Genomic DNA, 19,952 nt, shown 5'->3' with positions numbered 1-19,952 from the left:
GCCATCGCACAGGACACATCACTCCAGCTGGTGAAAGGGGGTACTGCGCTGACTCCCTTCCCCTGCTTGTGAATCGCCTCTGCAGCTGCCACTCTCCGGGACGGGCTCCCCCATGCCCGGGGGCGCCGCTATGGTTGCTACAGTGGTAGCGACCCCACATTCAATAGTATCTGCGTCCTTAGGATGCAGATACCATTGAATCCTATGACAGAGCAGCGAGTTATCTCCCTGCTCTGCCATAGGCCGTTCAGCCTGCAGCCTATCAGGCGCAGGGGCAGGATCCCTGCCAGGCCGATGTAACGACTCCACTGGATCACATCGGCCTACGCAAGGAACCTGTTGGCGTTGTGGAGCAGCTCCGTTTCTGGCAGGAACGGGACTTAGGTGAGTACAAGCTTTTATTTTGTTTTTTGTTTGGGGGCACTGTCTTCAAGGGCGAGTTGGGGGGCTGTATGGCGCTGTTTACAAGGGGGAGGTGGGGGCTGTATGGCACTGTTTACAAGGGCGAGTTGGGGGGCTGTATGGCGCTGTTTACAAGGGCAAGGTAGGGGGCTGTATGGCACTATCTACAAAGGGAAGGTGGGGGGCTGTCTAGCGCTGTCTACAAGGGGGAGGTGGGGGGTTGTATGGCAGAATCTACAAAGGGGAGGTTGGGGGCACTGTCTACAAGGGGGAGGTGGGGGCTGTATGGCACAATCTACAGGGGCAATATCTACAAGGGGCGGCTGTGTGTGGCACCCAGGGAAGGGGGGACATTATAATGTGGGGGGCACTAAGGGGGCATTATACTGTGTAGGGGCACTACAGGGGGCATTATTCTGTGTGTGGCACTTAGTGGACATTATACTGTGCGGTGGGCACTATAAAGGGCATTATACTGTGTGGGTTTAATAAAAAGGGCATTATACTGTGGGGGGGCATTATACATTTTTTATGGAGCATTTTTTTTTTATGATGGGGTGTGGCGCCGGGGTGCCAGGTCGGGGAAAATTTTGCACGGGGCGTCATCTATCCTAAGGCCAGCCTTGCTCTATGTGACCACAATGCCCCCAATGATGCCGCACAGCAGTCACCCCCATCGGACATCTCTAGGCCCCCCCTGTTGTCATTTGTGTCTATATTACCTGGTATTTTTCTTACCCGTCTGTGAGATAAATGCTGCTTCTACTATGTATTTGTCTGACTTCTATAAGTACATACTGTATGTAACACAAGGATAAACACTCTAAACTAACACAATAATCTGTCTGTAAAGTGCATGGAGGACAATTTAAGAGGGGGATTATGTGGAGAAATATCAGCTCCCTTAGTAAACAATTGTCATTAAAAACACAAATCTCTCAGATGTATATAAATGTGCGGCGCAGTCTTGATAATAAGCTTCTATTATAAGCTCCCTGTATACCGACTACAATGTCTCTGCACGTGTTCTTAGTCTTCACGCTCACCATCATCTCAACGCAGCTTCTGCAGACTGAAGCTAGTCCTGTCTTAAGTAAGTATAAGAGTTTATCACTCTGGTCAATTTTTTACAATGTAGATATCTTATTTTATACTCACTTTGGAGTCTCCAGCTGCAGAAGAGCGTGGTAATTTTGTTGTCAAGCACCTCCCTACTCCTGCAAAAAATAATTATAAGATCTGCATGGTCCAGGAGAGTCTTGCAGTCTGCAGACATTATATGATTTGGAAAAAACCTGTCATTATTTTTGGACAGCAGAACAGTGAGGTCTGACAACCCTGTTCCCACACTCTTGCCTTCAGACAACTGGACAAACCACTATCAAGATGAGTTGTTTTATTACTTTTGTTCCTTGATTTATTCATTGTCCAGTAATTTACAGAAAAGAAAGGGGGCAATGTAGCAAAGATCAAAATGGGTCCCCCATTATGGGGCAGATTTTGCTATACAAAACAAAAGGGCCTGGTGTTTATTTCCCATTTTCCTTGCCTTATCATGACCCTTCGGGCAATTCCCCACCCCCTTATTTGCTGAAAATGCAGTTCCTCTGGAGAGGGGAGTCCTGCACAGGTTCTTAACATGCAACAGCAAAGGTGATGGGGCCAACCAGGACTGGACCTGCTCTCTCCAAGGGCCCCATAGCAGCCACATGGTTTGCCCCTATGGTTTGTGCGCCCTTGTTCTTGTCTGTAACAAGAGGAGAGGAACAGATGTCAGATAATCCTCCTTCACCCACATCTGCATCGTCCCCTTTCTTGTCCATGGGCTGTGTGTGGTGGAGCTGAGTTGCAATACCAGAGATGAACAAGTGTGGCGCTGTTTCTGGTCTTATTTTTACAACAGAAGTTCCGAAATTTGTTACCGAGCTGAATTACAAAATGTTGCACGAAGGTCAAAGAAATATCTCATCTGGGATGCCTCTGCGGGCTGAAGATAGCCCAGATCTTTGTAGAGCCTCCTTATTACTGCTAACAATGAGGGTTTAACTGGAGATAGTCGGGAGTCCTGGGGTAAATGGACAACATACAAATTGGCCCCCATCTCCTCCAATGTGGTCCCAACCTGCTTCACTGCTGAATTTAACCAAAAAGATTAAATTTGACCTAAACAAAAATATTGCAGACTGGGTGGTTATAATTTCACACAAAACTTTCCTAGTATCCAGCACCCTCCTCATACTAAAGACCCTTTTACGCGGGCCGAAGATCGGGTGAGCGAGCGCACCTTCGAATGCTCCTTCCTGATCATTGCCCCATGACAGCGATCAACTGATCGGATCTTTTATGCTGCCTAAAAAATATAATTTCTCGGCAGCACATCTCCTCGTGGAACAGAGGATGTGCTGCCGACAAGACGCAGACTGTATGGGGACGAACAATCATATTACCGATCATTCATCTCCAGGTAAATGGAGCAAATGAGCGCCGATCGACATGCTGAGATCGGCGATCCGTGCTCATTATTGGCCAGGAAATCTGATCATGTAGAAGTACTCTAAATCTTCAGAATTTTTAATTCTTTTTTTTTTAAGACATACTAACATTTATTATTTACAAACCCGCGCCCCATTCATGCCCAGATCGGTAGTTCGCCCTAAATGAAGGTGCACCCTGTGTCAAGAGAGATCAAATATGGGACTATTACATCTGTCAGGTGGCGGAAAGATTGACTGCTGTGATAGAATTAGATCCACATCCCACCACCCGTTCCAGCAAACGGGGCATTGTGCCAGATTTTCCAGTAAATCGATCATAGGGGAAGTAAACCTATCAATGAAAAAACATAATTTAAAGGGGTTATGTGGGGACCAAAAATTATCAGCAGTGTAGTCCCTGCAGTATGTGATACACTCACTAATATACATTTCGGTCCCTCGTCACGCTGATGATGAGATTTTCATCGATTTTTATAGCGCTGGCGGGGCACCGGATGTCTAGTTGCACAGTCTTTGATGATGATACAACTCTCTGTCATGTGACTTGTCCCGCTCTACTCTATGTTATCAATGTACTACTTCTACAGCGAGTACATAGAGTTCAGCGGGGCCAGTCACATGACAAAGTGTCGTGTCGTCATGAAGGAAGACTGTGCAACTAGATATCCGGTGCCCCGCCAGCGCTATAAAAATCGATGAAAATCTCAGACTCAGCGCGACGGGGACCAGAATGTATATTAGCGAGTGACTCACATACTGCAGGGACCACACTGCTGATCACTTTTGGTCCCCACATAACCCCTTTACCTTTTTCCCTCTTTTTAGAAGTCACTCTGCTACATATCCTCCCCCCACCTATCCAGTAGAGTAAATTTGTAGTATTTTCAAATGGAACTATAAATATTTAAAGGGGTTTTCTATTTCCAGCAAATCAAGCTCAATGATTGCATAATGGGAAGTTCTAAAAAAATATATTTTTTTTTTACATACTTTTTCCATTTTTAGGATCTCTGCTTGATGTCACTCTATGGAAACCTTCATTGATTAATTCTAGAGAATAAGAATCTCTTCAGCTGTCTATGTTCAAGATCTTTACTTGCGGTCGTTGAATGGAACACTTTTGTTTACGTTCATTGCCAAAATCCTGTGCTGACCCAGTCCTGCTCACATAGCTAAGAGTTTGTTACAGTGTATACAAAGCAGCACAAATGTTCTGCACTCCAGGCTGGTAGCGCTTACTTACACTGATACATTGTAACAAATTGCAGCTGTGTCAGCCAGAAATAGAGAACCAAGGTATTCACAATGTAAATGTTTCCATTTACTGACCTGATGTATTTAGCTCGCAGAGCATTGGTCTATGACCGTTCATAACTTATTCCATTTTTATTTCAAGCTGGAGCTCAGTGCACTCTGACACCAAAGGAGAGGACGGACTGTGGGTTCGGGGGCATCAGTCAGCAGGAATGTATCCGGAGAGGATGCTGCTTCGACTCACGGATCTCAGGAGTCATTTGGTGTTACAAAGTCCCTGAGCCTGTGGCCCCAGAAATAGTCCCCGAGCCTGTGGCCCCAGAAATAGTCCCCGAGCCCGTGGCGCAAGAAATAGTCCCCGAGCCTGTGGCGCAAGAAATAGTCCCCGAGCCTGTGGCCCAAGAAATAGTCCCCGAGCCTGTGGTCGAAGAAATAGTCCCCGAGCCTGTGGTTGAAGAAATAGTCCCCGAGCCTGTGGTCGAAGAAATAGTCCTTGAGCCTGTGGTTGAAGAAATAGTTCTTGAGCCTGTGGTTCAAGAAATAGACCCTGAGCCTGTGGCCCAAGAAATAGACCCTGAGCCTGTGGCCCAAGAAATAGACCCTGAGCCTGTGGATGAAGAAATAGACCCTGAGCCTGTGGCCCAAGAAATAGACCCTGAGCCTGTGGATGAAGAAATAGACCCCGAGCCTGTGTATGAAGAAATAGACCCTGAGCCTGTGGATGAAGAAATAGACCCTGAGCCTGTGGATGAAGAAATAGACCCCGAGCCTGTGGCCCAAGAAATAGACCCTGAGCCTGTGGATGAAGAAATAGACCCCGAGCCTGTGGATGAAGAAATAGACCCCGAGCCTGTGGCCCAAGAAATAGACCCCGAGCCTGTGGATGAAGAAATAGACCCCGAGCCTGTGGCCCAAGAAATAGACCCCGAGCCTGTGGCCCAAGAAATAGACCCCGAGCCTGTGGCCCAAGAAATAGACCCCGAGCCTGTGGCCCAAGAAATAGACACTGAGCCTGTGGATGAAGAAATAGACCCCGAGCCTGTGGATGAAGAAATAGATACTGAGCCTGTGGCCCAAGAAATAGACCCTGAGCCTGTGGCCCAAGAAATAGACCCCGAGCCTGTGGCCCAAGAAATAGACCCTGAGCCTGTGGATGAAGAAATAGACCCTGAGCCTGTGGCCCAAGAAATAGACCCTGAGCCTGTGGTCGAAGAAATAGTCCCCGAGCCTGTGGTCGAAGAAATAGTCCCCGAGCCTGTGGTCGAAGAAATAGTCCCCGAGCCTGTGGTTGAAGAAGTAGTCCCTGAGCCTGTGGTCGAAGAAATAGTCCCCGAGCCTGTGGATGAAGAAATAGACCCTGAGCCAGTGGCCCAAGAGATTGAGACTCAGGAAGCTGTGGTCATACAACAAGAGGAGCCAGAGATACAAGAGCCCCAGCAAGTAGAGGAAGAGGAAGGTAAACACTGATGCGGGAGAATTCAGACTCTCAGTATCTGGCCTGCTGCTCTATTTAATGACTATGTTGCTTTGTTTTATAAACTTAGTGGTTCGTTCATCTTTATAGGTGTGGAAGAGGGAAGGGATAAGGGGTTAAAACTCCTCCTTCATCAATGGAAATGATATGCGAGCTCCTTGGACATGTAATAGGGGCTCTGTGATTAGCAATGGGAGATTTGTGAATGGAGATAGGGGCACTCTAGCAAATATTCGGAACTCGTTGGTGAGAATATGGGGGCAATGTGGTTTGCACTGTTTTTTTGGGGGTGACTGTAGTTAGAAGTGTTATGAGACACCCACTGGATGGTACTTTTATAAGGGACGGTTATGAGTGCACTGATGGTGGTTGGCGATATTATGAGGGAACTGATTTTGTCTGGCAATGTTATGGGAGCACTGATACCATCTGGAAATGTTATAAGGGCACTGACTATAATTGGCAAAATTATGGAGCACTCACTTGGTCTGGCATTGTTATGGTGCACTAACTATGGCTGGAAATGTTATGGGGGCACCAACTGTATCACAATGTTATGGGACACTGACTGTCTAATAATGTTATGGGGCGCTAACTATGGCTAGCAATGTTATTGTGGCACTGACTGTGTTTCCCGATGTTATGAGGCACTGACTTTGTCTAGCAATGGTATGGGGTCACTGACTGTTTAACAATGTTATAGGAGCACAAACTACGCCTGGAAATGTTATAGGGCACTGACTATGGCTAGCAATGCTATTGGGCACTGACTTTGTCTAGTAATATTATGGGGGCACTGACAATGGCTAGCAATTTTATGGGGCACTGACTTTGTCTAATAATGTTATAGGGCGCTGACTATCGCTAGCAATGTTATGGGGCACTGACTATGTCTGCAATGTTATGGGGCACTGACTATGTCTGGAATGTTATGGGGCACTGACTTTGTCTAGTAATGTTATAGAGCGCTGACTATCGCTAGCAATGTTATGGGGCACTGACTATGTCTGGAATGTTATGGGGCACTGACTTTGTCTAGTAATGTTATAGAGCGCTGACTATCGCTAGCAATGTTATGGGGCACTGACTATGTCTGGAAATGTTATAGTGGCACCGACTTTGGCTGGCAATAGTATGGGGACACTGACTAGGTCAAGTAATGTTATGGGGCACTGACTATGTCTGGAAATGTTATAGGGGCACTGACTATGTCTGGAAAGTTATAAGGACAGTGACTTTGGCTGGAAATATTATGGGGACACTGACTATGTCAATTAATATTATGGGGCACTGACTATTGCTGCCAATGTTATGAGGGCACTAACTATGTTTTACAATGTTATAGGGGCACAGACTGGGACTAGTAATGAAGTGTGACTGACAAGTAACCTGAGAACCAGGGGTTGCCTGAAGGTGACAACTAAATTGTAATCCTTGTTGTGATTCTTCGATGTTTTTTGTCCTCTTATGTGACTTCTTTCCCTTGTTTCTTACAGTTTGTCTCGAGTAAAGATCCGGTCGGTCGTGAACCCGCAGAGAAACTACGATGACCAGTCCTCCCCGCGCCTCTCTTCTCCTCAGCTCTTCTACCATCACGTCTTTGTTTCTTAAAAATAAAATCATCTTGAGCTTTTTAAATTATTTTTGCTCAGTTTCTTGTGATTTATATAGAAATTATGTCCAAAAAAGAGGCTGATGATTGTGCCCCGTGACACTATTGGGTATTATGGACAAATATTTACATTTTTAGGGGAAGGGTGATTTTATTTATACATATAATTATAGAATTGTGTATGGGTAAAATAAGAACATCAAGGAAAAAAGAGGGAAAATGGTGCAAAGCCGCCTGGAAAGTCACTGCTATTCAGTATATAGTGACATGGAGCATGCGGGTATAACCTGGGTATCTTCTGTATATAATTATATATGTACAGCTGGTATAAGTTATACATCTTCTTGTATACAGTGATATGGAGCATGCTGGTATAACCTGGGTATCTCCTGTATATAATTATATATGTACAGCTGGTATAAGTTATACATCATCTTGTATATAGTGATATGGAGCATGCTGGTATAACCTGGGTATCTCCTGTATATAATTATATATGTACAGCTGGTATAAGTTATACATCATCTTGTATATAGTGATATGGAGCATGCTGGTATAACCTGGGTATCTCCTGTATATAATTATATATGTACAGCTGGTATAAGTTATACATCTTCTTGTATATAGTGATATGGAGCATGCTGGTATAACCTGGGTATCTTCTGTATATAATAATATATGTACAGCTGGTATAAGTTATACATCTTCCTGTATATAGTGATATGGAGCATGCTGGTATAACCTGGGTATCTTCTGTATATAATTATATATGTACAGCTGGTATAAGTTATACATCTTCTTGTATATAGTGATATGGAGCATGCTGGTATAACCTGGGTATCTTCTGTATATAATTATATATGTACAGCTGGTATAAGTTATACATCTTCTTGTATATAGTGATATGGAGCATGCTGGTATAACCTGGGTATCTTCTGTATATAATTATATATGTACAGCTGGTATAAGTTATACATCTTCTTGTATATAGTGATATGGAGCATGCTGGTATAACCTGGGTATCTTCTGTATATAATTATATATGTACAGCTGGTATAAGTTATACATCTTCTTGTATATAGTGATATGGAGCATGCTGCTATAACCTGGGTATCTTCTGTATATAATTATATATGTACAGCTGGTATAAGTTATTCATCTTCTTGTATATAGTGATATGGAGCATGCTGGCATAACCTGGGTATCTCCTGTATATAATTATATATGTACAGCTGGTATAAGTTATACATCTTCGTGTATATAGTGATATGGAGCATGCGGGTATAACCTGGGTATCTCCTGTATATAATTATATATGTACAGCTGGTATAAGTTATACATCTTCTTGTATATAGTGATATGGAGCATGCTGGTATAACCTGGGTATCTTCTGTATATAATTATATATGTACAGCTGGTATAAGTTATACATCTTCTTGTATATAGTGATATGGAGCATGCTGGTATAACCTGGGTATCTCCTGTATATAATTATATATGTACAGCTGGTATAAGTTATACATCTTCTTGTATATAGTGATATGGAGCATGCTGGTATAACCTGGGTATCTTCTGTATATAATTATATATGTACAGCTGGTATAAGTTATACATCTTCTTGTATATAGTGATATGGAGCATGCTGGTATAACCTGGGTATCTTCTGTATATAGTTATATATGTACAGCTGGTATAAGTTATACATCTTCTTGTATATAGTTATATGGAGCATGCTGGTATAACCTGGGTATCTTCTGTATATAATTATATATGTACAGCTGGTATAAGTTATACATCTTCTTGTATATAGTGATATGGAGCATGCTGCTATAACCTGGGTATCTTCTGTATATAATTATATATGTACAGCTGGTATAAGTTATTCATCTTCTTCTATATAGTGATATGGAGCATGCTGGTATAACCTGGGTATCTCCTGTATATAATTATATATGTACAGCTGGTATAAGTTATACATCTTCGTGTATATAGTGATATGGAGCATGCTGGTATAACCTGGGTATCTTCTGTATGTAATTATATATGTACAGCTGGTATAAGTCATACATCTTCTTGTATATAGTAATATGGAGCATGCTGGTATAATCTGGGTATCTTCTGTATATAATTATATATGTACAGCTGGTATAAGTTATACATCTTCTTGTATATAGTGATATGGAGCATGCTGCTATAACCTGGGTATCTTCTGTATATAATTATATATGTACAGCTGGTATAAGTTATTCATCTTCTTCTATATAGTGATATGGAGCATGCTGGCATAACCTGGGTATCTCCTGTATATAATTATATATGTACAGCTGGTATAAGTTATACATCTTCGTGTATATAGTGATATGGAGCATGCGGGTATAACCTGGGTATCTCCTGTATATAATTATATATGTACAGCTGGTATAAGTTATACATCTTCTTGTATATAGTGATATGGAGCATGCTGGTATAACCTGGGTATCTTCTGTATATAATTATATATGTACAGCTGGTATAAGTTATACATCTTCTTGCATATAGTGATATGGAGCATGCTGGTATAACCTGGCTATCTTCTGTATATAATTATATATGTACAGCTGGTATAAGTTATACATCTTCTTGTATATAGTGATATGGAGCATGCTGGTATAACCTGGGTATCTTCTGTATATAATTATATATGTACAGCTGGTATAAGTTATACATCTTCCTGTATATAGTGATATGGAGCATGCTGGTATAATCTGGGTATCTTCTGTATATAATTATATATGTACAGCTGGTATTAGCTATACATCTTCTTGTATATAGTGATATGGAGCATGCTGGTATAACCTGGGTATCTTCTGTATATAATTATATATATGTACAGCTGGTATAAGTTATACATCTTCGTGTATATAGTGATATGGAGCATGCTGGTATAACCTGGGTATCTTCTGTATATAATTATATATGTACAGCTGGTATAAGTTATACATCTTCTTGTATATAGTGATATGGAGCATGCTGGTATAACCTGGGTATCTTCTGTATATAATTATATATGTACAGCTGGTATAAGTTATACATCTTCTTGTATATAGTGATATGGAGCATGCTGGTATAACCTGGGTATCTCCTGTATATAATTATATATGTACAGCTGGTATAAGTTATACATCTTCGTGTATATAGTGATATGGAGCATGCGGGTATAACCTGGGTATCTCCTGTATATAATTATATATGTACAGCTGGTATAAGTTATACATCTTCTTGTATATAGTGATATGGAGCATGCTGGTATAACCTGGGTATCTTCTGTATATAATTATATATGTACAGCTGGTATTAGTTATACATCTTCTTGTATATAGTGATATGGAGCATGCGGGTATAACCTGGGTATCTTCTGTATATATTTATATATGTACAGCTAGTATAAGTTATACATCTTCTTGTATATAGTGATATGGAGCATGCGGGTATAACCTGGGTATCTTCTGTATATAATTATATATGTACAGCTGGTATAAGTTATACATCTTCTTGTATATAGTGATATGGAGCATGCTGGTATAACCTGGGTATCTTCTGTATATAATTATATATGTACAGCTGGTATAAGTTATACATCTTCTTGTATATAGGGATATGGAGCATGCTGCTATAACCTGGGTATCTTCTGTATAATTATATATGTACAGCTAGTATGTTATACATGTTCTTGTATATAGGGATATGGAGCATGCTGGTATAACCTGGGTATCTTCTGTATATAATTATATATGTACAGCTGGTATAAGTTATACATCTTCTTGTATATAGAGATATGGAGCAGGCTGGTATAACCTGGGTATCTTCTGTATATAATTATATATGTACAGCTGGTATAAGTTATACATCTTCTTGTATATAGTGATATGGAGCATGCTGGTATAACCTGGGTATCTGCTGTATATAATTATATATGTACAGCTGGTATAAGTTATACATCTTCTTGTATATAGTGATATGGAGCATGCTGGTATAACCTGGGTATCTTCTGTATATAATTATATATGTACAGCTGGTATAAGTTATACATCTTCCTGTATATAGTGATATGGAGCATGCTGGTATAACCTGGGTATCTTCTGTATATAATTATATATGTACAGCTGGTATAAGTTATACATCTTCTTGTATATAGTGATATGGAACATGCTGGTGTAACCTCGGTATCTTCTGTATATAATTATATATGTACAGCTGGTATAAGTTATACATCTTCCTGTATATAGTGATATGGAACATGCTGGTATAACCTGGGTATCTTCTGTATATAATTATATATGTACAGCTGGTATAAGTTATACATCTTCTTGTATATAGTGATATGGAGCATGCTGGTATATCCTGTGTATCTTCTGTATATTATTATATATGTACAGCTGGTATAAGTTATACATCTTCTTGTATATAGTGATATGGAGCATGCTGGTATAACCTGGGTATCTTCTGTATATAGTGATCTACGTATAGCTGGTATAAGTTATACATCTTCCTGTATATAGTGATACGGAGCATGCTGGTATAACCTGGGTATCTTCTGTATATAGTGATCTACGTATAGCTGGTATAAGTTATACATCTTCCTGTATATAGTGATATGGAGCATGCTGGTATAACCTGGGGATCTTCTGTATATAATTATATATGTACAGCTGGTATAAGTTATACATCTTCTTGTATATAGTGATATGGAGCATGCTGGTATAACCTGGGTATCTTCTGTATATAATTATATATGTACAGCTGGTATAAGTTATACATCTTCTTGTATATAGTGATATGGAACATGCTGGTGTAACCTGGGTATCTTCTGTATATAATTATATATGTACAGCTGGTATAAGTTATACATCTTCTTGTATATAGTGATATGGAGCATGCTGGTATATCCTGTGTATCTTCTGTATATAATTATATATGTACAGCTGGTATAAGTTATACATATTCTTGTATATAGTGATATGGAGCATGCTGGTATAACCTGGGTATCTTCTGTATATAGTGATCTATGTATAGCTGGTATAAGTTATACATCTTCCTGTATATAGTGATATGGAGCATGCTGGTATAACCTGGGTATATTCTGTATATAATTATATATGTACAGCTGGTATAAGTTATACATCTTCTTGTATATAGTGATATGGAGCATGCTGGTATAACCTGGGGATCTTCTGTATATAATTATATATGTACAGCTGGTATAAGTTCTATATCTTCCTGTATATAGTGATATGGAGCATGCTGGTATAACCTGGATATCTTCTGTATATAATTATATATGTACAGCTGGTATAAGTTACACATCTTCTTGTATATAGTGATATGGAGCATGCTGCTATAACCTGGGTATCTTCTGTATAATTATATATGTACAGCTAGTATGTTATACATCTTCTTGTATATAGGGATATGGAGCATGCTGGTATAACCTGGGTATCTTCTGTATATAATTATATATGTACAGCTGGTATAAGTTATACATCTTCTTGTGTATAGAGATATGGAGCAGGCTGGTATAACCTGGGTATCTTCTGTATATAATTATATATGTACAGCTGGTATAAGTTATACATCTTCTTGTATATAGTGATATGGAGCATGCTGGTATAACCTGGGTATCTGCTGTATATAATTATATATGTACAGCTGGTATAAGTTATACATCTTCTTGTATATAGTGATATGGAGCATGCTGGTATAACCTGGGTATCTTCTGTATATAATTATATATGTACAGCTGGTATTAGTTATACATCTTCTTGTATATAGTGATATGAAGCATGCGGGTATAACCTGGGTATCTTCTGTATATATTTATATATGTACAGCTAGTATAAGTTATACATCTTCTTGTATATAGTGATATGGAGCATGCGGGTATAACCTGGGTATCTTCTGTATATAATTATATATGTACAGCTGGTATAAGTTATACATCTTCTTGTATATAGTGATATGGAGCATGCTGGTATAACCTGGGTATCTTCTGTATATAATTATATATGTACAGCTGGTATAAGTTATACATCTTCTTGTATATAGTGATATGGAGCATGCTGGTATAACCTGGGTATCTTCTGTATATAGTGATCTATGTATAGCTGGTATAAGTTATACATCTTCCTGTATATAGTGATATGGAGCATGCTGGTATAACCTGGGTATATTCTGTATATAATTATATATGTACAGCTGGTATAAGTTATACATCTTGTTGTATATAGTGATATGGAGCATGCTGGTATAACCTGGGCATCTTCTGTATATAATTATATATGTACAGCTGGTATAAGTTATACATCTTCTTGTATATAGTGATATGGAGCATGCTGGTATAACCTGGGGATCTTCTGTATATAATTATATATGTACAGCTGGTATAAGTTCTATATCTTCCTGTATATAGTGATATGGAGCATGCTGGTATAACCTGGATATCTTCTGTATATAATTATATATGTACAGCTGGTATAAGTTATACATCTTCTTGTATATAGTGATATGGAGCATGCTGGTATAACCTGGGTATCTTCTGTATATAATTATATATGTACAGCTGGTATAAGTTATACATCTTCTTGTATATAGGGATATGGAGCATGCTGCTATAACCTGGGTATCTTCTGTATAATTATATATGTACAGCTAGTATGTTATACATCTTCTTGTATATAGGAATATCGAGCATGCTGGTATAACCTGGGTATCTTCTGTATATAATTATATATGTACAGCTGGTATAAGTTATACATCTTCTTGTATATAGAGATATGGAGCAGGCTGGTATAACCTGGGTATCTTCTGTATATAATTATATATGTACAGCTGGTATAAGTTATACATCTTCTTGTATATAGTGATATGGAGCATGCTGGTATAACCTGGGTATCTTCTGTATATAATTATATATGTACAGCTGGTATAAGTTATAAATCTTCTTGTATATAGTGATATGGAGCATGCTGGTATAATCTGGGTATCTTCTGTATATAATTATATATGTACAGCTGGTATAAGTTATACATCTTCTTGTATATAGTGATATGGAGCATGCTGGTATAACCTGGGTATCTTCTGTATATAATTATATATGTACAGCTGGTATTAGTTATACATCTTCTTGTATATAGGGATATGGAGCATGCTGCTATAACCTGGGTATCTTCTGTATAATTATATATGTACAGCTAGTATGTTATACATCTTCTTGTATATAGGAATATGGAGCATGCTGGTATAACCTGGGTATCTTCTGTATATAATTATATATGTACAGCTGGTATAAGTTATACATCTTCTTGTATATAGAGATATGGAGCAGGCTGGTATAACCTGGGTATCTTCTGTATATAATTATATATGTACAGCTGGTATAAGTTATACATCTTCTTGTATATAGTGATATGGAGCATGCTGGTATAACCTGGGTATCTTCTGTATATAATTATATATGTACAGCTGGTATAAGTTATAAATCTTCTTGTATATAGTGATATGGAGCATGCTGGTATAATCTGGGTATCTTCTGTATATAGTTATATATGTACAGCTGGTATAAGTTATACATCTTCTTGTATATAGTGATATGGAGCATGCTGGTATAACCTGGGTATCTTCTGTATATAATTATATATGTACAGCTGGTATTAGTTATACATCTTCTTGTATATAGTGATATGAAGCATGCGGGTATAACCTGGGTATCTTCTGTATATATTTATATATGTACAGCTAGTATAAGTTATACATCTTCTTGTATATAGGGATATGGAGCATGCTGGTATAACCTGGGTATCTTCTGTATATAATTATATATGTACAGCTGGTATAAGTTATACATGTTCTTGTATATAGAGATATGGAGCAGGCTGGTATAACGTGGGTATCTTCTGTATATAATTATATATGTACAGCTGGTATAAGTTATACGTCTTCTTGTATATAATGATATGGAGCATGCTGGTATAACCTGGGTATCTGCTGTATATAATTATATATGTACGGCTGGTATAAGTTATACATCTTCTTGTATATAGTGATATGGAGCATGCTGGTATAACCTGGGTATCTTCTGTATATAATTATATATGTACAGCTGGTATAAGTTATACATCTTCCTGTATATAGTGATATGGAGCATGCTGGTATAACCTGGGTATCTTCTGTATATAATTATATATGTACAGCTGGTATAAGTTATACATCTTCTTGTATATAGTGATATGGAACATGCTGGTGTAACCTGGGTATCTTCTGTATATAATTATATATGTACAGCTGGTATAAGTTATACATCTTCTTGTATATAGTGATATGGAGCATGCTGGTATATCCTGTGTATCTTCTGTATATAATTATATATGTACAGCTGGTATAGGTTATACATCTTCTTGTATATAGTGATATGGAGCATGCTGGTATAACCTGGGTATCTTCTGTATATAGTGATCTATGTATAGCTGGTATAAGTTATACATCTTCCTGTATATAGTGATATGGAGCATGCTGGTATAACCTGGGTATATTCTGTATATAATTATATATGTACAGCTGGTATAAGTTATACATCTTGTTGTATATAGTGATATGGAGCATGCTGGTATAACCTGGGCATCTTCTGTATATAATTATATATGTACAGCTGGTATAAGTTATACATCTTCTTGTATATAGTGATATGGAGCATGCTGGTATAACCTGGGGATCTTCTGTATATAATTATATATGTACAGCTGGTATAAGTTCTATATCTTCCTGTATATAGTGATATGGAGCATGCTGGTATAACCTGGATATCTTCTGTATATAATTATATATGTACAGCTGGTATAAGTTATACATCTTCTTGTATATAGTGATATGGAGCATGCTGGTATAACCTGGGTATCTTCTGTATATAATTATATATGTACAGCTGGTATAAGTTATACATCTTCTTGTATATAGGGATATGGAGCATGCTGCTATAACCTGGGTATCTTCTGTATAATTATATATGTACAGCTAGTATGTTATACATCTTCTTGTATATAGGAATATCGAGCATGCTGGTATAACCTGGGTATCTTCTGTATATAATTATATATGTACAGCTGGTATAAGTTATACATCTTCTTGTATATAGAGATATGGAGCAGGCTGGTATAACCTGGGTATCTTCTGTATATAATTATATATGTACAGCTGGTATAAGTTATACATCTTCTTGTATATAGTGATATGGAGCATGCTGGTATAACCTGGGTATCTTCTGTATATAATTATATATGTACAGCTGGTATAAGTTATAAATCTTCTTGTATATAGTGATATGGAGCATGCTGGTATAATCTGGGTATCTTCTGTATATAATTATATATGTACAGCTGGTATAAGTTATACATCTTCTTGTATATAGTGATATGGAGCATGCTGGTATAACCTGGGTATCTTCTGTATATAATTATATATGTACAGCTGGTATTAGTTATACATCTTCTTGTATATAGGGATATGGAGCATGCTGCTATAACCTGGGTATCTTCTGTATAATTATATATGTACAGCTAGTATGTTATACATCTTCTTGTATATAGGAATATGGAGCATGCTGGTATAACCTGGGTATCTTCTGTATATAATTATATATGTACAGCTGGTATAAGTTATACATCTTCTTGTATATAGAGATATGGAGCAGGCTGGTATAACCTGGGTATCTTCTGTATATAATTATATATGTACAGCTGGTATAAGTTATACATCTTCTTGTATATAGTGATATGGAGCATGCTGGTATAACCTGGGTATCTTCTGTATATAATTATATATGTACAGCTGGTATAAGTTATAAATCTTCTTGTATATAGTGATATGGAGCATGCTGGTATAATCTGGGTATCTTCTGTATATAGTTATATATGTACAGCTGGTATAAGTTATACATCTTCTTGTATATAGTGATATGGAGCATGCTGGTATAACCTGGGTATCTTCTGTATATAATTATATATGTACAGCTGGTATTAGTTATACATCTTCTTGTATATAGTGATATGAAGCATGCGGGTATAACCTGGGTATCTTCTGTATATATTTATATATGTACAGCTAGTATAAGTTATACATCTTCTTGTATATAGGGATATGGAGCATGCTGGTATAACCTGGGTATCTTCTGTATATAATTATATATGTACAGCTGGTATAAGTTATACATGTTCTTGTATATAGAGATATGGAGCAGGCTGGTATAACGTGGGTATCTTCTGTATATAATTATATATGTACAGCTGGTATAAGTTATACGTCTTCTTGTATATAATGATATGGAGCATGCTGGTATAACCTGGGTATCTGCTGTATATAATTATATATGTACGGCTGGTATAAGTTATACATCTTCTTGTATATAGTGATATGGAGCATGCTGGTATAACCTGGGTATCTTCTGTATATAATTATATATGTACAGCTGGTATAAGTTATACATCTTCCTGTATATAGTGATATGGAGCATGCTGGTATAACCTGGGTATCTTCTGTATATAATTATATATGTACAGCTGGTATAAGTTATACATCTTCTTGTATATAGTGATATGGAACATGCTGGTGTAACCTGGGTATCTTCTGTATATAATTATATATGTACAGCTGGTATAAGTTATACATCTTCTTGTATATAGTGATATGGAGCATGCTGGTATATCCTGTGTATCTTCTGTATATAATTATATATGTACAGCTGGTATAGGTTATACATCTTCTTGTATATAGTGATATGGAGCATGCTGGTATAACCTGGGTATCTTCTGTATATAGTGATCTATGTATAGCTGGTATAAGTTATACATCTTCCTGTATATAGTGATATGGAGCATGCTGGTATAACCTGGGTATATTCTGTATATAATTATATATGTACAGCTGGTATAAGTTATACATCTTCTTGTATATAGTGATATGGAGCATGCTGGTATAACCTGGGGATCTTCTGTATATAATTATATATGTACAGCTGGTATAAGTTCTATATCTTCCTGTATATAGTGATATGGAGCATGCTGGTATAACCTGGATATCTTCTGTATATAATTATATATGTACAGCTGGTATAAGTTATACATCTTCTTGTATATAGGGATATGGAGCATGCTGCTATAACCTGGGTATCTTCTGTATAATTATATATGTACAGCTAGTATGTTATACATCTTCTTGTATATAGGGATATGGAGCATGCTGGTATAACCTGGGTATCTTCTGTATATAATTATATATGTACAGCTGGTATAAGTTATACATCTTCTTGTATATAGTGATATGGAGCATGCTGGTATAACCTGGGTATCTGCTGTATATAATTATATATGTACAGCTGGTATAAGTTATACATCTTCTTGTATATAGAGATATGGAGCAGGCTGGTATAACCTGCGTATCTTCTGTATATAATTATATATGTACAGCTGGTATAAGTTATACATCTTCTTGTATATAGTGATATGGAGCATGCTGGTATAACCTGGGTATCTGCTGTATATAATTATATATGTACAGCTGGTATAAGTTATACATCTTCTTGTATATAGTGATATGGAGCATGCTGGTATAACCTGGGTATCTTCTGTATATAATTATATATGTACAGCTGGTATAAGTTATACATCTTCCTGTATATAGTGATATGGAGCATGCTGGTATAACCTGGGTATCTTCTGTATATAATTATATATGTACAGCTGGTATAAGTTATACATCTTCTTGTATATAGTGATATGGAACATGCTGGTGTAACCTGGGTATCTTCTGTATATAATTATATATGTACAGCTGGTATAAGTTATACATCTTCTTGTATATAGTGATATGGAGCATGCTGGTATATCCTGTGTATCTTCTGTATATAATTATATATGTACAGCTGGTATAAGTTATACATCTTCTTGTATATAGTGATATGGAGCATGCTGGTATAACCTGGGTATCTTCTGTATATAGTGATCTATGTATAGCTGTTATAAGTTATACATCTTCCTGTATATAGTGATATGGAGCATGCTGGTATAACCTGGGTATATTCTGTATATAATTATATATGTACAGCTGGTATAAGTTATACATCTTCTTGTATATAGTGATATGGAGCATGCTGGTATAACCTGGGGATCTTCTGTATATAATTATATATGTACAGCTGGTATAAGTTCTATATCTTCCTGTATATAGTGATATGGGGCATGCTGGTATAACCTGGATATCTTCTGTATATAATTATATATGTACAGCTGGTATAAGTTATACATCTTCTTGTATATAATGATATGGAGCATGCTGGTATAACCTGGGTATCTTCTGTATATAATTATATATGTACAGCTGGTATAAGTTATGCATCTTCTTGTATATAGGGATATGGAGCATGCTGCTATAACCTGGGTATCTTCTGTATAATTATATATGTACAGCTAGTATGTTATACATCTTCTTGAATATAGGGATATGGAGCATGCTGGTATAACCTGGGTATCTTCTGTATATAATTATATATGTACAGCTGGTATAAGTTATACATCTTCTTGTATATAGAGATATGGAGCAGGCTGGTATAACCTGGGTATCTTCTGTATATAATTATATATGTACAGCTGGTATAAGTTATACATCTTCTTGTATATAGTGATATGGAGCATGC

The sequence above is a fragment of the Rhinoderma darwinii genome, chromosome 2, assembly GCF_050947455.1.
Source record: "Rhinoderma darwinii isolate aRhiDar2 chromosome 2, aRhiDar2.hap1, whole genome shotgun sequence".
Lineage (NCBI taxonomy): Eukaryota > Metazoa > Chordata > Amphibia > Anura > Rhinodermatidae > Rhinoderma > Rhinoderma darwinii.
This window is presented reverse-complemented; position numbering follows the sequence as displayed.